Here is a 26305-nt window from a genome sequence, read left to right on the forward strand (position 1 = left end):
GGTGGGAGCACTGACAGTGCTGGCTGTGTGGTGGGAGCACTGACAGTGCTAGCTGTGTGGTTGGAGCACTGACAGTGCTGGCTTTGTGGTTGGAGCACTGACAGTGCTGGCTTTGTGGTGGGGGCACTGACAGTGCTGGCTGTGTGGTGGGAGCACTGACAGTGCTGGCTGTGTGGTGGGAGCACTGACAGTGCTGGCTGTGTGGGGTGAGCACCGACAGTGCTGGCTGTGGGGTGGGAGCACTGACAGTGCTGGCTGTGTGGTGGGAGCACTGACAGTGCTGGCTGTGTGGTGGGAGCACTGAGAGTGCTGGCTGTGTGGTGGGAGCACTGACAGTCCTGGCTGTGTTGTGGGAGCACTGACAGTGCTGGCTGTGTGGTGGGAGCACTGACAGTGCTGGCTGTGTGGTGGGAGCACTGACAGTGCTGGCTGTGTGGGGGGAGCACTGACAGTGCTGGCTGTGTGGTGGGGGCACTGACGGTGCTGGCTTTGTGGGGGGAGCACTGACAGTGCGGTATGTGTGGTGGGAGCACTGGCAGTGCTGGCTGTGTAGTCGGAGCACTGACAGTGCTGGCTGTGTGGGGGAGCACTGACAGTGCTGGCTGTGTGAGGGAGCACTGACAGTGATGACCGTGTGGGGGGGAGCACTGACAGTGCTGGCTGTGTGGGTGGGAGCACTTACAGTGCTGGCTGTGTGGGGGAGCACTGACAGTGCTGGCTGTGTGGGGGAGCACTGACAGTGCTGGCTGTGTGGGGGAGCACTGACAGTGCTGGCTGTGTGGGGGAGCACTGACAGTGCTGACTGTGTGGGGGAGCCCTGTCAGTGCTGGCTGTGTGGTGGGAGCACTGACAGTGCTGGCTGTGTGGTGGGAGCACTGACAGTGCTGGCTTTGTGGGGGAGCACTGACAGTGCTGGCTGTGTGGTGGGAGCACTGACAGTGCTGGCAGTGTGGGGGAGCACTGACAGTGCTGGCTGTGTGGTGGGAGCACTGACAGTGCTGGCAGTGTGGGGGAGCACTGACAGTGCTGGCTGTGTGGTGGGAGCACTGACAGTGCCGACTGTGTGGTTGGAGCACTGACAGTGCTGGCTTTGTGGTGGGAGCACTGACAGTGCTGGCTGTTAGTTGGGAGCACTGACAGTGCTGGCTGTGTGGTGGGAGCACTGACAGTGCTGGCTGTGTTGGGTGAGCACCGACAGTGCTGGCTGTGGGGTGGGAGCACTGACAGTGCTGGCTGTACGGTGGGAGCACTGACAGTGCTGGCTGTGTGGTGGGAGCACTGAGAGTGCTGGCTGTGTGGTGGGAGCACTGACAGTCCTGGCTGTGTTGTGGGAGCACTGACAGTGCTGGTTGTGTGGTGGGAGCACTGACAGTGCTGGCTGTGTGGGGGGAGCACTGACAGTGCTTGCTGTGAGGGGGGAGCACTGACAGTACTGGCTGTGTGGGGGAGCACTGACAGTGCTGGCTGTGTGGTGGGAGCACTGACAGTGCTGGCTGTGTGGGGGAGCACTGACAGTGCCTGCTGTGTGTGGGGAGCACTGACAGTGCTGGCTGTGTGGGGGAGCACTGACAGTGCTGGCTGTGTGGGGGAGCACTGACAATGCTGGCTGTGTGGGGGTGCACTGAGTGCTGGCTGTGTGGGGGGGAGCACTGACAGTGCTGGCTGTGTGGCAGGAGCTCTGACAGTGCTGGCTGTGTGGTGGGAGCACTGACAGTGCAGGCTGTGTAGTGGGAGCACTGACAGTGCTGGTTGTGTGGTGGGGGCACTGACAGTGCTGGCTGTGTGGTGGGAGCACTGACAGTGCTGGCTGTGTAGTGGGAGCACTGACAGTGCTGGCTGTGTGGTGGGAGCACTGACAGTGCTGGCTGTGTGGTGGGAGCACTGACAGTGCTGGATGTGTGGTGGGAGCACTGACAGTGCTTTCTGTGTGGTGGGAGCACTGACAGTGCTGGCTGTGTGGGGGGAGCACTGACAGTGCTGGCTGTGTGGCGGGGGCACTGACAGTGCTGGCTGTGTGGGGGAGCACTGACAGTGCTGTCTGTGTGGTGGGAGCACTGACAGTGCTGGCTGTGTGGTGGGAGCACTGACAGTGCTGGCTGTGTGTTGGGAGCACCGACAGTCCTGGCTGTGTGGTGGGAGCACTGACAGTGCTGGCTGTGGGGGGAGCACTGACAGTGTTGGCTGTGTGGTGGGAGCACTGACAGTGCTGGCAGTGTGGGGGAGCACTGACAGTGTTGGCTGTGTGGTGGGAGCACTGACAGTGCTGGCAGTGTGGGGGAGCACTGACAGTGCTGGCTGTGTGGTGGGAGCACTGACAGTGCTGGCTGTGGGGGGGAGCACTGACAGTGCTGGCTGTGTGTGGGGAGCAGTGACAGTGCTGGCTGTATGGTGGGAGCACTGACAGTGCTGGCTGTGTGGGGGAGCACTGACAGTGCTGGCTGTGTGGTGGGGGCACTGACAGTGCTGGCTGTGTGGTGGGAGCACTGACAGTGCTGGCTGTGTAGTGGGAGCACTGACAGTGCTGGCTGTGTGGTGGGAGCACTGACAGTGCTGGCTGTGTGGTGGGAGCACTGACAGTGCTGGATGTGTGGTGGGAGCACTGACAGTGCTTTCTGTGTGGTGGGAGCACTGACAGTGCTGGCTGTGTGGGGGGAGCACTGACAGTGCTGGCTGTGTGGCGTGGGCACTGACAGTGCTGGCTGTGTGGGGGAGCACTGACAGTGCTGTCTGTGTGGTGGGAGCACTGACAGTGCTGGCTGTGTGGTGGGAGCACTGACAGTGCTGGCTGTGTGTTGGGAGCACCGACAGTCCTGGCTGTGTGGTGGGAGCACTGACAGTGCTGGCTGTGGGGGGAGCACTGACAGTGTTGGCTGTGTGGTGGGAGCACTGACAGTGCTGGCAGTGTGGGGGAGCACTGACAGTGCTGGCTGTGTGGTGGGAGCACTGACAGTGCTGGCTGTGGGGGGGAGCACTGACAGTGCTGGCTGTGTGTGGGGAGCAGTGACAGTGCTGGCTGTATGGTGGGAGCACTGACAGTGCTGGCTGTGTGGGGGAGCACGGACAGTGCTGGCTGTGTGGGGAGCACTGACAGTGCTGGCTGTGTGGTGGGAGCACTGACAGTGCTGACTGTGTGGTGGGAGCACTGACAGTGCTGGCTGTGTGGTGGGAGCACTGACAGTGCTGGCTGTGTGGGGTGAGCACTGACAGTGCTGGCTGTGTGGTGGGAGCACTGACAGTGCTGGATGTGTGGTGGGAGCACTGACAGTGATGGCTGTGTGGTGCGAGCACTGACAGTGCTGGCTGTGTGTTGGGAGCACTGACAGTGCTGGCTGTGTGGTGGGAGCACTGACAGTGCTGACTGTGTGATGGGAGCACTGAGAGTGCTGGCTGAGTGGTGGGAGCACTGACAGTCCTGGCTGTGTTGTGGGAGCACTGACAGTGCTGGCTGAGTGGTGGGAGCACTGACACTGCTGGCTGTGTGGTGGGAGCACTGACAGTGCTGGCTGTGTGGGAGCACTGACAGTGCTGGCTGTGTGGTGGGAGCACTGACAGTGCTGACTGTGTGGTGGGAGCACTGACAGTGCTGGCTGTGTGGTGGGAGCACTGACAGTGCTGGCTGTGTGGGGTGAGCACTGACAGTGCTGGCTGTGTGGTGGGAGCACTGACAGTGCTGGATGTGTGGTGGGAGCACTGACAGTGATGGCTGTGTGGTGCGAGCACTGACAGTGCTGGCTGTGTGTTGGGAGCACTGACAGTGCTGGCTGTGTGGTGGGAGCACTGACAGTGCTGACTGTGTGATGGGAGCACTGAGAGTGCTGGCTGAGTGGTGGGAGCACTGACAGTCCTGGCTGTGTTGTGGGAGCACTGACAGTGCTGGCTGAGTGGTGGGAGCACTGACACTGCTGGCTGTGTGGTGGGAGCACTGACAGTGCTGGCTGTGTGGGGGAGCACTGACAGTGCTGGCTGTGTGGTGGGGGCACTGACAGTGCTGGCTGTGGGGGGAGCACTGACAGTGCTGTCTGTGTGGTGGGAGCACTGGCAGTGCTGGCTTTGTGGTCGGAGCACTGACAGTGCTGGCTGTGTGGGGGAGCACTGACAGTGCTGGCTGTGTGAGGGAGCACTGACAGTGATGACCGTGTGGGGGGGAGCACTGACAGTGCTGGCTGTGTGGGTGGGAGCACTAACAGTGCTGGCTGTGTGGGGGAGCACTGACAGTGCTGGCTGTGTGGGGGAGCACTGACAGTGCTGGCTGTGTGGGGGAGCACTGACAGTACTGACCGTGTGGGGGGAGCCCTGTCAGTGCTGGCTGTGTGGTGGGAGCACTGACAGTGCTGGCTGTGTGGTGGGAGCACTGACAGTGCTGGCTGTGTGGGGGAGCACTGTCAGTGCTGGCTGTGTGGTGGGAGCACTGACAGTGCTGGCTGTGTGGGGGAGCACTGACAGTGCTTGCTGTGTGTGGGGAGCACTGACAGTGCTGGCTGTGTGGTGGGAGCACTGACAGTGCTGGCTGTGTATGGGAGCACTGACAGTGCTGGCTGTGTGGGGGAGCACTGACAGTGCTGGCTGTGTGGGGAGCACTGACACTGCTGGCTGTGTGGAGGGAGCACTGACAGTGCTGACTGTGTGGTGGGAGCACTGACAGTGCTGGCTGTGTGGGGTGAGCACTGACAGTGCAAGCTGTGGGTTGGGAGCACTGACAGTGCTGGCTGTGTGGTGGGAGCACTGACAGTGCTGGCAGTGTGGTGGGTGCACTGACAGTGCTGGCTGTGTGGTGGGAGCACTGACAGTGCTGGCTGTGTGGTTGGAGCACTGACAGTGCTGGCTTTGTGGTGGGGGCACTGACAGTGCTGGCTGTGTGGTGGGAGCACTGACAGTGCTGGCTGTGTGGTGGGAGCACTGACAGTGCTGGCTGTGTGGGGTGAGCACCGACAGTGCTGGCTGTGGGGTGGGAGCACTGACAGTGCTGGCTGTGTGGTGGGAGCACTGACAGTGCTGGCTGTGTGGTGGGAGCACTGAGAGTGCTGGCTGTGTGGTGGGAGCACTGACAGTCCTGGCTGTGTTGTGGGAGCACTGACAGTGCTGGCTGTGTGGTGGGAGCACTGACAGTGCTGGCTGTGTGGTGGGAGCACTGACAGTGCTGGCTATGTGGGGGGAGCATTGACAGTGCTGGCTGTGTGGTGGGGGCACTGACGGTGCTGGCTTTGTGGGGGGAGCTCTGACAGTGCTGTCTGTGTGGTGGGAGCACTGACAGTGCTGGCTGTGTGGGGGGAGCACTTACAGTGCTGGCTGTGAGGGGTGAGCACTGACAGTACTGGCTGTGTGGGGGAGCACTGACAGTGCTGGCTGTGTGGTGGGAACACTGACAGTCCTGGCTGTGTTGTGGGAGCACTGACAGTGCTGGTTGTGTGGTGGGAGCACTGACAGTGCTGGCTGTGTGGGGGGAGCACTGACAGTGCTGGCTGTGAGGGGGGAGCACTGACAGTACTGGCTGTGTGGGGAGCACTGACAGTGCTGGCTGTGAAGTGGGAGCACTGACAGTGCTGGCTGTGTGGGGGAGCACTGACAGTGCTTGCTGTGTGTGGGGAGCACTGACAGTGCTGGCTGTGTGGGGGGGGAGCACTGACAGTGCTGGCTGTGTGGCAGGAGCACTGACAGTGCTGGCTGTGTGGTGGGAGCACTGACAGTGCAGGCTGTGTAGTGGTAGCACTGACAGTGCTGGCTGTGTGGTGGGGGCACTGACGGTGCTGGCTGTGCGGTGGGGGCACTGACAGTGCTGGCTGTGTGGTGGGAGCACTGACAGTGCTGGCTGTGTAGTGGGAGCACTGACAGTGCTGGCTGTGTGGTGGGAGCACTGACAGTGCTGGCTGTGTGGTGGGAGCACTGACAGTGCTGGATGTGTGGTGGGAGCACTGACAGTGCTTTCTGTGTGGTGGGAGCACTGACAGTGCTGGCTGTGTGGGGGGAGCACTGACAGTGCTGGCTGTGTGGCGGGGGCACTGACAGTGCTGGCTGTGTGGGGGAGCACTGACAGTGCTGTCTGTGTGGTGGGAGCACTGACAGTGCTGGCTGTGTGGTGGGAGCACTGACAGTGCTGGCTGTGTGTTGGGAGCACCGACAGTCCTGGCTGTGTGGTGGGAGCACTGACAGTGCTGGCTGTGGGGGGAGCACTGACAGTGTTGGCTGTGTGGTGGGAGCACTGACAGTGCTGGCAGTGTGGGGGAGCACTGACAGTGCTGGCTGAGTGGTGGGAGCACTGACAGTGCTGGCTGTGGGGGGGAGCACTGACAGTGCTGGCTGTGTGTGGGGAGCACTGACAGTGCTGGCTGTATGGTGGAAGCACTGACAGTGCTGGCTGTGTGGGGGAGCACGGACAGTGCTGGCTGTGTGGGGAGCACTGACAGTGCTGGCTGTGTGGTGGGAGCACTGACAGTGCTGACTGTGTGGTGGGAGCACTGACAGTGCTGGCTGTGTGGTGGGAGCACTGACAGTGCTGGCTGTGTGGGGTGAGCACTGACAGTGCTGGCTGTGGGGTGGGAGCACTGACAGTGCTGGATGTGTGGTGGGAGCACTGACAGTGCTGGCTGTGTGGTGCGAGCACTGACAGTGCTGGCTGTGTGTTGGGAGCACTGACAGTGCTGGCTGTGTGGTGGGAGCACTGACAGTGCTGACTGTGTGATGGGATCACTGAGAGTGCTGGCTGTGTGGTGGGAGCACTGACAGTCCTGGCTGTGTTGTGGGAGCACTGACAGTGCTGGCTGAGTGGTGGGAGCACTGACACTGCTGGCTGTGTGGTGGGAGCACTGACAGTGCTGGCTGTGTGGGGGAGCACTGACAGTGCTGGCTGTGTGGTGGGGGCACTGACAGTGCTGGTTTTGTGGTCGGAGCACTGACAGTGCTGGCTGTGTGGGGGAGCACTGACAGTGCTGGCTGTGTGAGGGAGCACTGACAGTGATGACCGTGTGGGGGGGAGCACTGACAGTGCTGGCTGTGTGGGTGGGAGCACTAACAGTGCTGGCTGTGTGGGGGAGCACTGACAGTGCTGGCTGTGTGGGGGAGCACTGACAGTGCTGGCTGTGTGGGGGAGCACTGACAGTACTGACCGTGTGGGGGGAGCCCTGTCAGTGCTGGCTGTGTGGTGGGAGCACTGACAGTGCTGGCTGTGTGGTGGGAGCACTGACAGTGCTGGCTGTGTGGGGGAGCACTGTCAGTGCTGGCTGTGTGGTGGGAGCACTGACAGTGCTGGCTGTGTGGGGGAGCACTGACAGTACTTGCTGTGTGTGGGGAGCACTGACAGTGCTGGCTGTGTGGTGGGAGCACTGACAGTGCTGGCTGTGTATCGGAGCACTGACAGTGCTGGCTGTGTGGGGGAGCACTGACAGTGCTGGCTGTGTGGGGAGCACTGACAGTGCTGGCTGTGTGGTGGGAGCACTGACAGTGCTGACTGTGTGGTGGGAGCACTGACAGTGCTGGCTGTGTGGGGTGTGCACTGACAGTGCAAGCTGTGGGTTGGGAGCACTGACAGTGCTGGCTGTGTGGTGGGAGCACTGACAGTGCTGGCAGTGTGGTGGGTGCACTGACAGTGCTGGCTGTGTGGTGGGAGCACTGACAGTGCTGGCTGTGTGGTTGGAGCACTGACAGTGCTGGCTTTGTGGTGGGGCACTGACAGTGCTGGCTGTGTGGTGGGAGCACTGACAGTGCTGGGTGTGTGGTGGGAGCACTGACAGTGCTGGCTGTGTGGGGTGAGCACCGACAGTGCTGGCTGTGGGGTGGGAACACTGACAGTGCTGGCTGTGTGGTGGGAGCACTGACAGTGCTGGATGTGTGGTGGGAGCACTGAGAGTGCTGGCTGTGTGGTGGGAGCACTGACAGTCCTGGCTGTGTTGTGGGAGCACTGACAGTGCTGGCTGTGTGGTGGGAGCACTGACAGTGCTGGCTGTGTGGTGGGAGCACTGACAGTGCTGGCTATGTGGGGGGAGCATTGACAGTGCTGGCTGTGTGGTGGGGGCACTGACGGTGCTGGCTTTGTGGGGGGAGCTCTGACAGTGCTGTCTGTGTGGTGGGAGCACTGGCAGTGCTGGCTGTGTAGTCGGAGCACTGACAGTGCTGGCTGTGTGGGGGAGCACTGACAGTGCTGGCTGTGTGAGGGAGCACTGACATTGATGACCGTTTGGGGGGAGCACTGACAGTGCTGGCTGTGTGGGTGGGAGCACTTACAGTGCTGGCTGTGTGGGGGAGCACTGACAGTGCTGGCTGTGTGGGGGAGCACTGACAGTGCTGGCTGTGTGGGGGAGCACTGACAGTGCTGACTGTGTGGGGGGAGCCCTGTCAGTGCTGGCTGTGTGGTGGGAGCACTGACAGTGCTGGCTGTGTGGTGGGAGCACTGACAGTGCTGGCTGTGTGGGGGAGCACTGACAGTGCTGGCTGTGTGGTGGGAGCACTGACAGTGCTGGCAGTGTGGGGGAGCACTGACAGTGCTGGCTGTGTGGTGGGAGCACTGACAGTGCCGACTGTGTGGTTGGAGCACTGACAGTGCTGGTTTTGTGGTGGGGGCACTGACAGTGCTGGCTGTTAGTTGGGAGCACTGACAGTGCTGGCTGTGTGGTGGGAGCACTGACAGTGCTGGCTGTGTGGGGTGAGCACCGACAGTGCTGGCTGTGGGGTGGGAGCACTGACAGTGCTGGCTGTATGGTGGGAGCACTGACAGTGCTGGCTGTGTGGTGGGAGCACTGAGAGTGCTGGCTGTGTGGTGGGAGCACTGACAGTCCTGGCTGTGTTGTGGGAGCACTGATAGTGCTGGCTGTGTGGGGGGAGCACTGACAGTGCTGGCTGTGTGGGGGGAGCACTGACAGTGCTGGCTGTGTGGTGTTGGCACTGACGGTGCTGGCTGTGTGGGTGGAGCACTGACAGTGCTGTCTGTGTGGTGTGAGCACTGGCAGTGCTGGCTGTGTGGTGGGAGCACTGACAGTGCTGGCTGTGTGGGGGAGCACCGTCAGTGCTGGCTGTGTGAGGGAGCACTGACAGTGATGACCGTGTGGGGGGGAGCACTGACAGTGCTGGCTGTGTGGGTGGGAGCACTGACAGTGCTGGCTGTGTGGGTGGGAGCACTTACAGTGCTGGCTGTGTGGGGGAGCACTGACAGTGCTGGCTGTGTGGAGGAGCACTGACAGTGCTGGCTGTGTAGGGGAGCACTGACAGTGCTGACTTTGTGGGGGGAGCCCTGTCAGTGCTGACTGTGTGGTGGGAGCACGGACAGTACTGGCTGAGTGGGGGGAGCACTGACAATGCTGGCTGTGTGGTGAGAGAACTGACAGTGCTGGCTGTGTCGTGGGAGCATTGGCAGTGCCAGCTGTGTGGGGGGAGCACTGACAGTGCAAGCTGTGTGGTGGGAGCACTGACAGTGCTGGCTGTGTGGGGGAGCACTGACTGTGTGGGGGAGCACTGACAGTGGTGGCTGTGTTGAGGGGAGCCCTGTCAGTGCTGGCTGTGTGGGGGAGCACTGGCAATGCTGGCTGTGTGGGGAGCACTCGAAGTGCTGGCTGTGGGTGGAGAACTGGCAGTGCAGTCTGTGTGGTGGGAGCACTGACAATGCTGGCTGTGTGGAGCACTGATAGTGCTGGCTGTGTGGGGGAGCACTGACAGTGCTGGCTGTGTGGTGGGAGAACTGACACTGCTGGCTGTGTGGGGAGCACTGACAGTGCTGGCTGTGTGGTGGGAGCACTGACAGTGCTGGCTGTGTTGGGGAGCACTGACAGTGCTGGCTTTGTGGTGGGAGAACTGACACTGCTGGCTGTGTGGGGGAGCACTGACAGTGCCGACAGTGTGGGGGGAGCACTGACAGTGCTGCCTGTGTGGGGGAGCACTGACAGTGCTGGCTGTGTGGTGGGAGCACTGACAGTGCTGGCTTTGTGGTGGGAGAACTGACACCTCTGGCTGTGTGGGGGAGCACTGACAGTGCCGACAGTGTGTGGGGAGCACTGACAGTGCTGCCTGTGTGGGGAGCACTGACAGTTCTGGCTTTGTGGGGGGATCACTGACAGTGCTGGCTGTGTGGAGTGGGAGCACTGACAGTGCTGGCTGTGTAGGGGAGCACTGACAGTGCTGGCTGTGTGGGGAGCACTGGCAGTGCCGACTGTGTGGGGGAGCACTGACAGTGCTGGCAGTGTGGGGGAGCACTGACAGTGCTGGCTGTGTGGTGGGAGCACTGACAGTGCTGGCTGTGTGGTGGGAGCACTGACAGTGCTGGCTGTGTGGGGAAGCAGTGACAGTGCTTGCTGTGTGTGGGGAGCACTGACAGTGCTGGCTGTATTGTGGGAACACTGACAGTGCTGGCTGTGTGGGGGAGCACTGACAGTGCTGGCTGTGTGGGGGAGCACGGACAGTGCTGGCTGTGTGGGGAGCACTAACAGTGCTGGCTGTGTGGTGGGAGCACTGACAGTGCTGACTGTGTGGTGGGAGCACTGACAGTGCTGGTTGTGTGGGGTGAGCACTGAGAGTGCTGGCTGTGGGGTGGGAGCACTGACAGTGCTGGCTGTGTGGTGGGACCACTGACAGTGCTGGCAGTGTGGTGGGAGCACTGACAGTGCTGGCTGTGTGGTGGGAGCACTGACAGTGCTGGCTGTGTGGTGGGAGCACTGACAGTGCTGGCTGTGTGGTGGGAGCACTGATAGTGCTGGCTTTGTGTTTGGGGCACTGACAGTGCTGGCTGTGTGGTGGGAGCACTGACAGTGCTGGCTGTGTGGTGGGAGCACTGACAGTGCTGGCTGTGTGGGGTGAGCACTGACAGTGCTGGCTGTGTGGGGTGAGCACTGACAGTGCTGGCTGTGTGGTGGGGGCACTGACAGTGCTGGCTGTGCGGTGGGAGCACTGACAGTGCTGGCTGTGTGGTGGGAGCACTGACAGTGCTGGCTGTGTGGTGGGAGCACTGTCAGTGCTGGCTGTGTGGTGGGAGCACTGACAGTGCTGGCTGTGTGGTGGGAGCACTGACAGTGCTGACTGTGTGGTGGGAGCACTGACAGTGCTTTCTGTGTGGTGGGAGCACTGACAGTGCTGGCTCTGTGGGGGGAGCACTGACAGTGCTGGCTGTGTGGCGTGGGCACTGACAGTGCTGGCTGTGTGGGGGGAACACTGACAGTGCTGTCTGTGTGGTGGGAGCACTGACAGTGCTGGCTGTGTGGTGGGAGCACTGACAGTGCTGGCTGTGTGTTGGGAGCACCGACAGTCCTGGCTGTGTGGTGGGACCACTGACAGTGCTGGCTGTGTGGTGGAGCACTGACAGTTTTGGCTGTGTGGTGGGAGCACTGACAGTGCTGGCAGTGTGGGGGAGCACTGACAGTGCTGGCTGTGTGGTGGGAGCACTGACAGTGCTGGCTGTGTGGGGGAGCACTGACAGTGCTTGCTGTGTGTGGGGAGCACTGACAGTGCTGGCTGTATGGTGGGAGCACCGACAGTGCTGGCTGTGTGGGGGAGCACGGACAGTGCTGGCTGTGTGGGGAGCGCTGACAGTGCTGGCTGTGTGGTGGAAGCACTGACAGTGCTGAGTGTGGTGGGAGCACTGACAGTGCTGGCTGTGGGGTGGGAGCACTGACAGTGCTGGCTGTGTGGTGGGAGCACTGACAGTGCTGGCTGTGCGGTGGGAGCACTGACAGTGCTGGCTGTGTGGTTGGAGCACTGACAGTGCTGGCTGTGTGGTGGGAGCACTGACAGTGCTGACTGTGTGATGGGAGCACTGACAGTGCTGACTGTGTGATGGGAGCACTGACAGTGCTGGCTGTGTGGGGGAGCACTGACAGTGCTGGTTGTGTGGTGGGAGCACTGACAGTCTGGCTGTGTTGTGGGAGCACTGACAGTGCTGGCTGAGTGGTGGGAGCACTGACACTGCTGGCTGTGTGGTGGGAGCACTGACAGTGCTGGCTGTGTGTGGGAGCACTGACAGTGCTGGCTGTGTGGTGGGGGCACTGACGGTGCTGGCTGTGGGGGAGCACTGACAGTGCTGTCTTTGTGGTGGGAGCACTGACAGTGCTGGCTGTGTGGTCGGAGAACTGACAGTGCTGGCTGTGTGGGGGAGCACTGACAGTGCTGGCTGTGTGAGGGAGCACTGACAGTGATGACCGTGTGGGGGAACCACTTACAGTGCTGGCTGTGTGGGGGAGCACTGACAGTGCTGGCTGTGTGGGGGAGCACTGACAGTGCTGGCTGTGTGGGGGAGCACTGACAGTGCTGACCGTGTGGGGGAGCCCTGTCAGTGCTGGCTGTGTGGTGGGAGCACTGACAGTGCTGGCTGTGTGGTGGGAGCACAGACACTGCTGGCTGTGTGGGGGAGCACTGACAGTGCTGGCTGTGTGTTGGGAGCACTGACAGTGCTGGCTGTGTGGGGGAGCACTGACAGTGCTTGCTGTGTGTGGGGAGCACTGACAGTGCTGGCTGTGTGGTGGGAGCACTGACAGTGCTGGCTGTGTGGTGGGAGCACTGTCAGTGCTGGCTGTGTGGTGGGAGCACTGACAGTGCTGGCTGTGTGGTTGGAGCACTGACAGTTCTGGCTGTGTGGTGGGAGCACTGACAGTGCTTTCTATGTGGTGGGAGCACTGACAGTGCTGGCTGTGTGGGGGGAGCACTGACAGTGCTGGCTGTGTGGCGGGGGCACTGACAGTGCTGGCTGTGTGGGTGGAGCACTGACAGTGCTGTCTGTGTGGTGGGAGCACTGACAGTGCTGGCTGTGTGGTGGGAGCACTGACAGTGCTGGCTGTGTGTTGGGAGCACCGACAGTCCTGGCTGTGTGGTGGGAGGACTGACAGTGCTGGCTGTGTGGGGGAGCACAGACAGTCCTGGCTGTGTGGTGGGAGCACTGACAGTGCAGGCAGTGTGGGGGAGCACTGACAGTGCTTGCTGTGTGTGGGGAGCACTGACAGTGCTGGCTGTATGGTGGGAGCACCGACAGTGCTGGCTGTGTGGGGGAGCACGGACAGTGCTGGCTGTGTGGGGAGCACTGACAGTGCTGGCTGTGTGTGGGGAGCACTGACAGTGCTGGCTGTATGGTGGGAGAACCGACAGTGCTGGCTGTGTGGGGGAGCACGGACAGTGCTGGCTGTGTGGGGAGCACTGACAGTGCTGGCTGTGTGGTGGGAGCACTGACAGTGCTGACTGTGTGGGTGGAGCACTGACAGTTCTGGCTGTGTGGTGAGAGCACTGACAGTGCTGGCTGTGTGGGGTGAGCACTGACAGTGCTGGCTGTGGGGTGGGAGCACTGACAGTGCTGGCTGTGTGGTGGGAGCACTGACAGTGCTGGCTGTGTGGTGGGAGCACTGACAGTGCTGGCTGTGTGGTGGGAGCACTGACAGTGCTGGCTGTGTGGTGGGAGCACTGACAGTGCTGGCAGTGTGGGGGAGCACTGACAGTGCTGGCTGTGTGGTGGGAGCACTGACAGTGCTGGCTGTGTGGGGGAGCACTGACAGTGCTTGCTGTGTGTGGGGAGCACTGACAGTGCTGGCTGTATGGTGGGAGCACCGACAGTGCTGGCTGTGTGGGGGAGCACGGACAGTGCTGGCTGTGTGGGGAGCACTGACAGTGCTGGCTGTGTGGTGGAAGCACTGACAGTGCTGAGTGTGGTGGGAGCACTGACAGTGCTGGCTGTGGGGTGGGAGCACTGACAGTGCTGGCTGTGTGGTGGGAGCACTGACAGTGCTGGCTGTGCGGTGGGAGCACTGACAGTGCTGGCTGTGTGGTTGGAGCACTGACAGTGCTGGCTGTGTGGTGGGAGCACTGTCAGTGCTGACTGTGTGATGGGAGCACTGACAGTGCTGACTGTGTGATGGGAGCACTGACAGTGCTGGCTGTGTGGGGGAGCACTGACAGTGCTGGTTGTGTGGTGGGAGCACTGACAGTCTGGCTGTGTTGTGGGAGCACTGACAGTGCTGGCTGAGTGGTGGGAGCACTGACACTGCTGGCTGTGTGGTGGGAGCACTGACAGTGCTGGCTGTGTGGGGGAGCACTGACAGTGCTGGCTGTGTGGTGGGGGCACTGACGGTGCTGGCTGTGGGGGGAGCACTGACAGTGCTGTCTTTGTGGTGGGAGCACTGACAGTGCTGGCTGTGTGGTCGGAGAACTGACAGTGCTGGCTGTGTGGGGGAGCACTGACAGTGCTGGCTGTGTGAGGGAGCACTGACAGTGATGACCGTGTGGGGGAAGCACTTACAGTGCTGGCTGTGTGGGGGAGCACTGACAGTGCTGGCTGTGTGGGGGAGCACTGACAGTGCTGGCTGTGTGGGGGAGCACTGACAGTGCTGACCGTGTGGGGGGAGCCCTGTCAGTGCTGGCTGTGTGGTGGGAGCACTGACAGTGCTGGCTGTGTGGTGGGAGCACAGACACTGCTGGCTGTGTGGGGGAGCACTGACAGTGCTGGCTGTGTGTTGGGAGCACTGACAGTGCTGGCTGTGTGGCGGAGCACTGACAGTGCTTGCTGTGTGTGGGGAGCACTGACAGTGCTGGCTGTGTGGTGGGAGCACTGACAGTGCTGGCTGTGTGGTGGGAGCACTGTCAGTGCTGGCTGTGTGGTGGGAGCACTGACAGTGCTGGCTGTGTGGTGGGAGCACTGACAGTTCTGGCTGTGTGGTGGGAGCACTGACAGTGCTTTCTATGTGGTGGGAGCACTGACAGTGCTGGCTGTGTGGGGGGAGCACTGACAGTGCTGGCTGTGTGGCGGGGGCACTGACAGTGCTGGCTGTGTGGGGGGAGCACTGACAGTGCTGTCTGTGTGGTGGGAGCACTGACAGTGCTGGCTGTGTGGTGGGAGCACTGACAGTGCTGGCTGTGTGTTGGGAGCACCGACAGTCCTGGCTGTGTGGTGGGAGGACTGACAGTGCTGGCTGTGTGGGGGAGCACAGACAGTCCTGGCTGTGTGGTGGGAGCACTGACAGTGCAGGCAGTGTGGGGGAGCACTGACAGTGCTGGCTATGTGGTGGGAGCACTGACAGTGCTGGCTGTGTGGGGGAGCACTGACAGTGCTTGCTGTGTGTGGGGAGCACTGACAGTGCTGGCTGTATGGTGGGAGCACCGACAGTGCTGGCTGTGTGGGGGAGCACGGACAGTGCTGGCTGTGTGGGGAGCACTGACAGTGCTGGCTGTGTGGTGGGAGCACTGACAGTGCTGACTGTGTGGGTGGAGCACTGACAGTTCTGGCTGTGTGGTGAGAGCACTGACAGTGCTGGCTGTGTGGGGTGAGCACTGACAGTGCTGGCTGTGGGGTGGGAGCACTGACAGTGCTGGCTGTGTGGTGGGAGCACTGACAGTGCTGGCTGTGTGGTGGGAGCACTGACAGTGCTGGCTGTGTGGTGGGAGCACTGACAGTGCTGGCTGTGTGGTGGGAGCACTGACAGTGCTGACTATGTGATGGGAGCACTGACAGTGCTGGCTGTGTGGTGGGAGCACTGACAGTCTGGCTGTGTTGTGGGAGAACTGACAGTGCTGGCTGAGTGGTGGGAGCACTGACACTGCTGGCTGTGTGGTGGGAGCACTGACAGTGCTGGCTGTGTGGGGGAGCACTGACAGTGCTGGCTGTGTGGTGGGGGCACTAACGGTGCTGGCCGTGTGGGGGAGCACTGACAGTGCTGTCTGTGTTGTGGGAGCACTGGCAGTGCTGGCTGTGTGGTCGGAGCACTGACAGTGCTGGATGTGTGGGGGAGCACTGACAGTGCTGGCTGTGTGAGGGAGCACTGACAGTGATGACCGTGTGTGGGGGAGCTCTGACAGTGCTGGCTGTGTGGGTGGGTGCACTTACAGTGCTGGCTGTGTGGGGGAGCACTGCAAGTGCTGGCTGTGTGGGGGAGCACTGACAGTTCTGGCTGTGTGGGGGAGCACTGACAGTGCTGACCGTGTGGGGGGAGCCCTGTCAGTGCTGGCTGTGTGGTGGGAGCACTGACAGTGCTGGCTGTGTGGTGGGAGCACTGACAGTGCTGGCTGTGTGGGGGAGCACTGACAGTGCTGGCTGTGTGGTGGGAGCACTGACAGTGCTGGCTGTGTGGGGGAGCACTGACAGTGCTTGCTGTGTGTGGGGAGCACTGACAGTGCTGGCTGTGTGGTGGGAGCACTGACAGTGCTGGCTGTGTGGGGGGAGCACTGACAGTGCTGACTGTGTGGGGGTGCACTGACAGTGCTGGCTGTGTGGGGAGCACTGACAGTGCTGGCTGTGTGGTGAGACCACTGACAGTGCTGACTGTGTGGTGGGAGCACTGACAGTGCTGGCTGTGTGGGGTGAGCACTGACAGTGCTGGCTGTGTGGGGTGAGCACTGACAGTGCAAGCTGTGGGTTGGGAGCACTGACAGTGCTGGCTGTGTGGTGGGAGCACTGACAGTGCTGGCAGTGTGGTGGGAGCACTGACAGTGCTGGCTGTGTGGTGGGAGCACTGACAGTGCTGGCTGTGTGGTGGGAGCACTGACAGTGCTGGCAGTGTGGTGGGAGCACTGACAGTGCTGGCTGTGTGGTGGGAGCACTGACAGTGCTGGCTGTGTGGTTGGAGCACTGACAGTGCTGGCTTTGTGGTGGGGGCACTGACAGTGCTGGCTGTGTGGTGGGAGCACTGACAGTGCTGGCTGTGTGGTGGGAGCACTGACAGTGCTGGCTGTGTGGTGGGAGCACTGAGAGTGCTGGCTGTGTGGTGGGAGCACTGACAGTCCTGGCTGTGTTGTGGGAGCACTGACAGTGCTGGCTGTGTGGTGGGAGCACTGACAGTGCTGGCTGTGTGGTGGGAGCACTGACAGTGCTGGCTGTGTGGGGGGAGCACTGACAGTGCTGGCTGTGTGGTGGGGGCACTGACGGTGCTGGCTGTGTGGGGGGAGCACTGACAGTGCTGTCTGTGTGGTGGGAGCACTGGCAGTGCTGGCTTTGTAGTCGGAGCACTGACAGTGCTGGCTGTGTGCGGGAGCACTGACAGTGCTGGCTGTGTGAGGGAGCACTGACAGTGATGACCGTGTGGGGGGGAGCACTGACAGTGCTGGCTGTGTGGGTGGGAGCACTTACAGTGCTGGCTGTGTGGGGGAGCACTGACAGTGCTGGCTGTGTGGAGGAGCACTGACAGTGCTGGCTGTGTGGGGGAGCACTGACAGTGCTGACTGTGTGGGGGGAGCCCTGTCAGTGCTGGCTGTGTGGTGGGAGCACTGACAGTGCTGGCTCTGTGGTGGGAGCACTGAGAGTGCTGGCTGTGTGGTGGGAGCACTGACAGTGCTGGCTGTGTGGGGGAGCACTGACAGAGCTGGCTGAGTAGTGGGAGCACTGACAGTGCTGGCAGTGTGGGGTGCACTGACAGTGCTGGCTGTGTGGTGGGAGCACTGACAGTGCCGACTGTGTGGGGGAGCACTGACAGTGATTGCTGTGTGTGGGGAGCACTGACAGTGCTGGCTGTGTGGTGGGAGCACTGACAGTGCTGGCTGTGTGGGGGGAGCACTGACAGTGCTGGCTGTGTGGGGGAGCACTGACAGTTTTGGCTGTGTGGGGAGCACTGACAGTGCTGGCTGTGTGGTGGGAGCACTGACAGTGCTGACTGTGTGGTGGGAGCACTGACAGTGCTGGCTGTGTGATTGGAGCACAGACAGTGCTGGCTTTGTGGTGGGGGCACTGACAGTGCTGGCTGTGTGGTGGGAGCACTGACAGTGCTGGCTGTGTGGTGGGAGCACTGACAGTGCTGGCTGTGTGGGGTGAGCACCGACAGTGCTGGCTGTGGGGTGGGAGCACTGACAGTGCTGGCTGTGCGGTGGGAGCACTGACAGTGCTGGCTGTGTGGTGGGAGAACTGAGAGTGCTGGCTCTGTGGTGGGAGCACTGACATTGCTGGCTGTGTGGTGGGAGCACTGACAGTGCTGGCTGTGTGATGGGAGCACAGACACTGCTGGCTGTGTGGTGGGAGCACTGACAGTGCTGGCTGTGTTGTGGGAGCAGTGACAGTGCTGGCTGTGTGGTGGGAGCACTGACAGTGCTGGCTGTGTGGTGGGAGCGCTGACAGTGCTGGCTGTGTGGGGGGAGCACTGACAGTGCTGGCTGTGTGGTGGGGGCACTGACGGTACTGGCTGTGTGGGGGGAGCACTGACAGTGCTGTCTGTGTGGTGGGAGCACTGGCAGTGCTGGCTGTGTGGTGGGAGCACTGGCAGTGCTGGCTGTGTGGTGGGAGCACTGACAGTGCTGGCTGTGTGGGGGAGCACTGACAGTGCTGGCTGTGTGAGGGAGCACTGACAGTGATGACCGTGTGGGGGGGAGCACTGACAGAGCTGGCTGTGTGGGTGGGAGCACTGACAGTGCTGGCTGTGTGGGTGGGAGCACTTACAGTGCTGGCTGTGTGGGGGAGCACTGACAGTGCTGGCTGTGTGGAGGAGCACTGACAGTGCTGGCTGTGTGGGGGAGCACTGACAGTGCTGACTGTGTGGTGGGAGCCCTGTCAGTGCTGGCTGTGTGGGGGGAGCTCTGACAGTGCTGGCTGTGTGGGGGAGCACTGACAGTGCTGGCTGTGTGGTGGGAGCACTGACAGTGCTGGCTGTGTGGGGGAGCACTGACAGTGCTGGCTGTGTGGTGGGGGCACTAACGGTGCTGGCCGTGTGGGGGGAGCACTGACAGTGCTGGCTGTGTGGTGGGAGCACTGACAGTGCCGACTGTGTGGGGGAGCACTGACAGTGATTGCTGTGTGTGGGGAGCACTGACAGTGCTGGCTGTGTGGTGGGAGCACTGACAGTGCTGGCTGTGTGGGGGGAGCACTGACAGTGCTGGCTGTGTGGGGGAGCACTGACAGTTTTGGCTGTGTGGGGAGCACTGACAGTGCTGGCTGTGTGGTGGGAGCACTGACAGTGCTGACTGTGTGGTGGGAGCACTGACAGTGCTGGCTGTGTGGGGTGAGCACTGACAGTGCAAGCTGTGGGGTGGGAGCACTGACAGTGCTGGCTGTGTGGTGGGAGCACTGACAGTGCTGGCAGAGTGGTGGGAGCACTGACAGTGCTGGCTGTGTGGTGGGAGCACTGACAGTGCTGGCTGTGTGATTGGAGCACAGACAGTGCTGGCTTTGTGGTGGGGGCACTGACAGTGCTGGCTGTGTGGTGGGAGCACTGACAGTGCTGGCTGTGTCGTGGGAGCACTGACAGTGCTGGCTGTGTGGGGTGAGCACCGACAGTGCTGGCTGTGGGGTGGGAGCACTGACAGTGCTGGCTGTGCGGTGGGAGCACTGACAGTGCTGGCTGTGTGGTGGGAGAACTGAGAGTGCTGGCTCTGTGGTGGGAGCACTGACATTGCTGGCTGTGTGGTGGGAGCACTGACAGTGCTGGCTGTGTGATGGGAGCACAGACACTGCTGGCTGTGTGGTGGGAGCACTGACAGTGCTGGCTGTGTTGTGGGAGCAGTGACAGTGCTGGCTGTGTGGTGGGAGCACTGACAGTGCTGGCTGTGTGGTGGGAGCGCTGACAGTGCTGGCTGTGTGGGGGGAGCACTGACAGTGCTGGCTGTGTGGTGGGGGCACTGACGGTACTGGCTGTGTGGGGGGAGCACTGACAGTGCTGTCTGTGTGGTGGGAGCACTGGCAGTGCTGGCTGTGTGGTGGGAGCACTGGCAGTGCTGGCTGTGTGGTGGGAGCACTGACAGTGCTGGCTGTGTGGGGGAGCACTGACAGTGCTGGCTGTGTGAGGGAGCACTGACAGTGATGACCGTGTGGGGGGGAGCACTGACAGTGCTGGCTGTGTGGGTGGGAGCACTGACAGTGCTGGCTGTGTGGGTGGGAGCACTTACAGTGCTGGCTGTGTGGGGGAGCACTGACAGTGCTGGCTGTGTGGAGGAGCACTGACAGTGCTGGCTGTGTGGGGGAGCACTGACAGTGCTGACTGTGTGGGGGGAGCCCTGTCAGTGCTGGCTGTGTGGGGGGAGCTCTGACAGTGCTGGCTGTGTGGGGGAGCACTGACAGTGCTGGCTGTGTGGTGGGAGCACTGACAGTGCTGGCTGTGTGGGGGAGCACTGACAGTGCTGGCTGTGTGGTGGGGGCACTAACGGTGCTGGCCGTGTGGGGGGAGCACTGACAGTGCTGGCTGTGTGGTGGGAGCACTGACAGTGCCGACTGTGTGGGGGAGCACTGACCGTGATTGCTGTGTGTGGGAAGCACTGACAGTGCTGGCTGTGTGGTGGGAGCACTGACAGTGCTGGCTGTGTGGGGGGAGCACTGACAGTGCTGGCTGTGTGGGGGAGCACTGACAGTTTTGGCTGTGTGGGGAGCACTGACAGTGCTGGCTGTGTGGTGGGAGCACTGACAGTGCTGACTGTGTGGTGGGAGCACTGACAGTGCTGCTGTGTGGGGTGAGCACTGACAGTGCAAGCTGTGGGGTGGGAGCACTGACAGTGCTGGCTGTGTGGTGGGAGCACTGACAGTGCTGGCAGAGTGGTGGGAGCACTGACAGTGCTGGCTGTGTGGTGGGAGCACTGACAGTGCTGGCTGTGTGATTGGAGCACAGACAGTGCTGGCTTTGTGGTGGGGGCACTGACAGCGCTGGCTGTGTGGTGGGAGCACTGACAGTGCTGGCTGTGTGGTGGGAGCACTGACAGTGCTGGCTGTGTGGGGTGAGCACCGACAGTGCTGGCTGTGGGGTGGGAGCACTGACAGTGCTGGCTGTGCGGTGGGAGCACTGACAGTGCTGGCTGTGTGGTGGGAGAACTGAGAGTGCTGGCTCTGTGGTGGGAGCACTGACATTGCTGGCCGTGTGGTGGGAGCACTGACAGTGCTGGCTGTGTGATGGGAGCACAGACACTGCTGGCTGTGTGGTGGGAGCACTGACAGTGCTGGCTGTGTTGTGGGAGCAGTGACAGTGCTGGCTGTGTGGTGGGAGCACTGACAGTGCTGGCTGTGTGGTGGGAGCGCTGACAGTGCTGGCTGTGTGGGGGGAGCACTGACAGTGCTGGCTGTGTGGTGGGGGCACTGACGGTACTGGCTGTGTGGGGGGAGCACTGACAGTGCTGTCTGTGTGGTGGGAGCACTGGCAGTGCTGGCTGTGTGGTGGGAGCACTGGCAGTGCTGGCTGTGTGGTGGGAGCACTGACAGTGCTGGCTGTGTGGGGGAGCACTGACAGTGCTGGCTGTGTGAGGGAGCACTGACAGTGATGACCGTGTGGGGGGAGCACTGACAGTGCTGGCTGTGTGGGTGGGAGCACTGACAGTGCTGGCTGTGTGGGTGGGAGCACTTACAGTGCTGGCTGTGTGGGGGAGCACTGACAGTGCTGGCTGTGTGGAGGAGCACTGACAGTGCTGGCTGTGTGGGGGAGCACTGACAGTGCTGACTGTGTGGGGGGAGCCCTGTCAGTGCTGGCTGTGTGGGGGGAGCTCTGACAGTGCTGGCTGTGTGGGGGAGCACTGACAGTGCTGGCTGTGTGGTGGGAGCACTGACAGTGCTGGCTGTGTGGGGGAGCACTGACAGTGCTGGCTGTGTGGTGGGGGCACTAACGGTGCTGGCCGTGTGGGGGGAGCACTGACAGTGCTGTCTGTGTGGTGGGAGCACTGGCAGTGCTGGCTGTGTGGTCGGAGCACTGACAGTGCTGGCTGTGTGGGGGAGCACTGACAGTGCTGGCTGTGTGAGGGAGCACTGACAGTGATGACCGTGTGTGGGGGAGCACTGACAGTGCTGGCTGTGTGGGTGGGTGCACTTACAGTGCTGGCTGTGTGGGGGAGCACTGAATGTGCTGGCTGTGTGGGGGAGCACTGACAGTGCTGGCTGTGTGGGGGAGCACTGACAGTGCTGACCGTGTGGGGGAGCCCTGTCAGTGCTGGCTGTGTGGTGGGAGCACTAACAGTGCTGGCTGTGTCGTGGGAGCACTGACAGTGCTGGCTGTGTGGTGGGAGCACTGACAGTGCTGGCTGTGTGGTGGGAGCACGGACAGTGCTGGCTGTGTGGGGGAGCACTGACAGTGCTGGCTGTGTGAGGGAGCACTGACAGTGATGACCGTGTGGGGGGGAGCACTGACAGTGCTGGCTGTGTGGGTGGGAGCACTGACAGTGCTGGCTGTGTGGGTGGGAGCACTTACAGTGCTGGCTGTGTGGGGGAGCACTGACAGTGCTGGCTGTGTGGAGGAGCACTGACAGTGCTGGCTGTGTGGGGGAGCACTGACAGTGCTGACTGTGTGGGGGAGCCCTGTCAGTGCTGGCTGTGTGGGGGGAGTTCTGACAGTGCTGGCTGTGTGGGGGAGCACTGACCGTGCTGGCTGTGTGGTGGGAGCACTGACAGTGCTGGCTGTGTGGGGGAGCACTGACAGTGCTGGCTGTGTGGTGGGGGCACTAACGGTGCTGGCCGTGTGGGGGGAGCACTGACAGTGCTGTCTGTGTGGTGGGAGCACTGGCAGTGCTGGCTGTGTGGTCGGAGCACTGACAGTGCTGGCTGTGTGGGGGAGCACTGACAGTGCTGGCTGTGTGAGGGAGCACTGACAGTGATGACCGTGTGTGGGGGAGCACTGACAGTGCTGGCTGTGTGGGTGGGTGCACTTACAGTGCTGGCTGTGTGGGGGAGCACTGAAAGTGCTGGCTGTGTGGGGGAGCACTGACAGTGCTGGCTGTGTGGGGGAGCACTGACAGTGCTGGCTGTGTGGTGGGAGCACTGACAGTGCTGGCTGTGTGGGGTGAGCACCGACAGTGCTGGCTGTGGGGTGGGAGCACTGACAGTGCTGGCTGTGCGGTGGGAGCACTGACAGTGCTGGCTGTGTGGTGGGAGAACTGAGAGTGCTGACTCTGTGGTGGGAGCACTGACATTGCTGGCCGTGTGGTGGGAGCACTGACAGTGCTGGCTGTGTGATGGGAGCACAGACACTGCTGGCTGTGTGGTGGGAGCACTGACAGTGCTGGCTGTGTTGTGGGAGCAGTGACAGTGCTGGCTGTGTGGTGGGAGCACTGACAGTGCTGGCTGTGTGGTGGGAGCGCTGACAGTGCTGGCTGTGTGGGGGGAGCACTGACAGTGCTGGCTGTGTGGTGGGGGCACTGACGGTACTGGCTGTGTGGGGGGAGCACTGACAGTGCTGTCTGTGTGGTGGGAGCACTGGCAGTGCTGGCTGTGTGGTGGGAGCACTGGCAGTGCTGGCTGTGTGGTGGGAGCACTGACAGTGCTGGCTGTGTGGGGGAGCACTGACAGTGCTGGCTGTGTGAGGGAGCACTGAGAGTGATGACCGTGTGGGGGGAGCACTGACAGTGCTGGCTGTGTGGGTGGGAGCACTGACAGTGCTGGCTGTGTGGGTGGGAGCACTTACAGTGCTGGCTGTGTGGGGGAGCACTGACAGTGCTGGCTGTGTGGAGGAGCACTGACAGTGCTGGCTGTGTGGGGGAGCACTGACAGTGCTGACTGTGTGGGGGGAGCCCTGTCAGTGCTGGCTGTGTGGGGGGAGCTCTGACAGTGCTGGCTGTGTGGGGGAGCACTGACAGTGCTGGCTGTGTGGTGGGAGCACTGACAGTGCTGGCTGTGTGGGGGAGCACTGACAGTGCTGGCTGTGTGGTGGGGGCACTAACGGTGCTGGCCGTGTGGGGGAGCACTGACAGTGCTGTCTGTGTGGTGAGAGCACTGGCAGTGCTGGCTGTGTGGTCGGAGCACTGACAGTGCTGGCTGTGTGGGGGAGCACTGACAGTGCTGGCTGTGTGAGGGAGCACTGACAGTGATGACCGTGTGTGGGGGAGCACTGACAGTGCTGGCTGTGTGGGTGGGTGCACTTACAGTGCTGGCTGTGTGGGGGAGCACTGAAAGAGCTGGCTGTGTGGGGGAGCACTGACAGTGCTGGCTGTGTGGGGGAGCACTGACAGTGCTGACCGTGTGGGGGAGCCCTGTCAGTGCTGGCTGTGTGGTGGGAGCACTAACAGTGCTGGCTGTGTCGTGGGAGCACTGACAGTGCTGGCTGTGTGGTGGGAGCACTGACAGTGCTGGCTGTGTGGTGGGAGCACGGACAGTGCTGGCTGTGTGGGGGAGCACTGACAGTGCTGGCTGTGTGAGGGAGCACTGACAGTGATGACCGTGTGGGGGGGAGCACTGACAGTGCTGGCTGTGTGGGTGGGAGCACTGACAGTGCTGGCTGTGTGGGTGGGAGCACTTACAGTGCTGGCTGTGTGGGGGAGCACTGACAGTGCTGGCTGTGTGGAGGAGCACTGACAGTGCTGGCTGTGTGGGGGAGCACTGACAGTGCTGACTGTGTGGGGGAGCCCTGTCAGTGCTGGCTGTGTGGGGGGAGTTCTGACAGTGCTGGCTGTGAGGGGGAGCACTGACAGTGCTGGCTGTGTGGTGGGAGCACTGACAGTGCTGGCTGTGTGGGGGAGCACTGACAGTGCTGGCTGTGTGGTGGGGGCACTAACGGTGCTGGCTGTGTGGGGGAGCACTGACAGTGCTTGCTGTGTGTGGGGAGCACTGACAGTGCTGGCTGTGTGGTGGGAGCACTGACAGTGCTGGCTGTGTGGGGGGAGCACTGACAGTGCTGACTGTGTGGGGGTGCACTGACAGTGCTGGCTGTGTGGGGAGCACTGACAGTGCTGGCTGTGTGGTGAGAGCACTGACAGTGCTGACTGTGTGGTGGGAGCACTGACAGTGCTGGCTGTGTGGGGTGAGCACTGACAGTGCTGGCTGTGTGGGGTGAGCACTGACAGTGCAAGCTGTGGGTTGGGAGCACTGACAGTGCTGGCTGTGTGGTGGGAGCACTGACAGTGCTGGCAGTGTGGTGGGAGCACTGACAGTGCTGGCTGTGTGGTGGGAGCACTGACAGTGCTGGCTGTGTGGTTGGAGCACTGACAGTGCTGGCTTTGTGGTGGGGGCACTGACAGTGCTGGCTGTGTGGTGGGAGCACTGACAGTGCTGGCTGTGTGGTGGGAGCACTGACAGTGCTGGCTGTGTGGGGTGAGCACCGACAGTGCTGGCTGTGGGGTGGGAGCACTGACAGTGCTGGCTGTGTGGTGGGAGCACTGACAGTGCTGGCTGTGTGGTGGGAGCACTGAGAGTGCTGGCTGTGTGGTGGGAGCACTGACAGTCCTGGCTGTGTTGTGGGAGCACTGACAGTGCTGGCTGTGTGGTGGGAGCACTGACAGTGCTGGCTGTGTGGTGGGAGCACTGACAGTGCTGGCTGTGTGCGGGGAGCACTGACAGTGCTGGCTGTGTGGTGGGGGCACTGACGGTGCTGGCTGTGTGGGGGGAGCACTGACAGTGCTGTCTGTGTGGTGGGAGCACTGGCAGTGCTGGCTTTGTAGTCGGAGCACTGACAGTGCTGGCTGTGTGGGGGAGCACTGACAGTGCTGGCTGTGTGAGGGAGCACTGACAGTGATGACCGTGTGGGGGGGAGCACTGACAGTGCTGGCTGTGTGGGTGGGAGCACTTACAGTGCTGGCTGTGTGGGGGAGCACTGACAGTGCTGGCTGTGTGGGGGAGCACTGACAGTGCTGGCTGTGTGGGGGAGCACTGACAGTGCTGACTGTGTGGGGGGAGCCCTGTCAGTGCTGGCTGTGTGGTGGGAGCACTGACAGTGCTGGCTGTGTGGTGGGAGCACTGAGAGTGCTGGCTGTGTGGTGGGAGCACTGACAGTGCTGGCTGTGTGGGGGAGCACTGACAGAGCTGGCTGTGCGGTGGGAGCACTGACAGTGCCGACTGTGTGGGGGAGCACTGACAGTGATTGCTGTGTGTGGGGAGCACTGACAGTGCTGGCTGTGTGGTGGGAGCACTGACAGTGCTGGCTGTGTGGGGGGAGCACTGACAGTGCTGGCTGTGTGGGGGAGCACTGACAGTTTTGGCTGTGTGGGGAGCACTGACAGTGCTGGCTGTGTGGTGGGAGCACTGACAGTGCTGACTGTGTGGTGGGAGCACTGACAGTGCTGGCTGTGTGGGGTGAGCACTGACAGTGCAAGCTGTGGGGTGGGAGCACTGACAGTGCTGGCTGTGTGGTGGGAGCACTGACAGTGCTGGCAGAGTGGTGGGAGCACTGACAGTGCTGGCTGTGTGGTGGGAGCACTGACAGTGCTGGCTGTGTGATTGGAGCACAGACAGTGCTGGCTTTGTGGTGGGGGCACTGACAGTGCTGGCTGTGTGGTGGGAGCACTGACAGTGCTGGCTGTGTGGTGGGAGCACTGACAGTGCTGGCTGTGTGGGGTGAGCACCGACAGTGCTGGCTGTGGGGTGGGAGCACTGCCAGTTCTGGCTGTGCGGTGGGAGCACTGACAGTGCTGGCTGTGTGGTGGGAGAACTGAGAGTGCTGGCTCTGTGGTGGGAGCACTGACATTGCTGGCTGTGTGGTGGGAGCACTGACAGTGCTGGCTGTGTGATGGGAGCACAGACACTGCTGGCTGTGTGGTGGGAGCACTGACA

Source organism: Scyliorhinus torazame, chromosome 23 (assembly GCF_047496885.1).
Source record: "Scyliorhinus torazame isolate Kashiwa2021f chromosome 23, sScyTor2.1, whole genome shotgun sequence".
NCBI classification, from domain to species: Eukaryota; Metazoa; Chordata; class Chondrichthyes; order Carcharhiniformes; family Scyliorhinidae; genus Scyliorhinus; species Scyliorhinus torazame.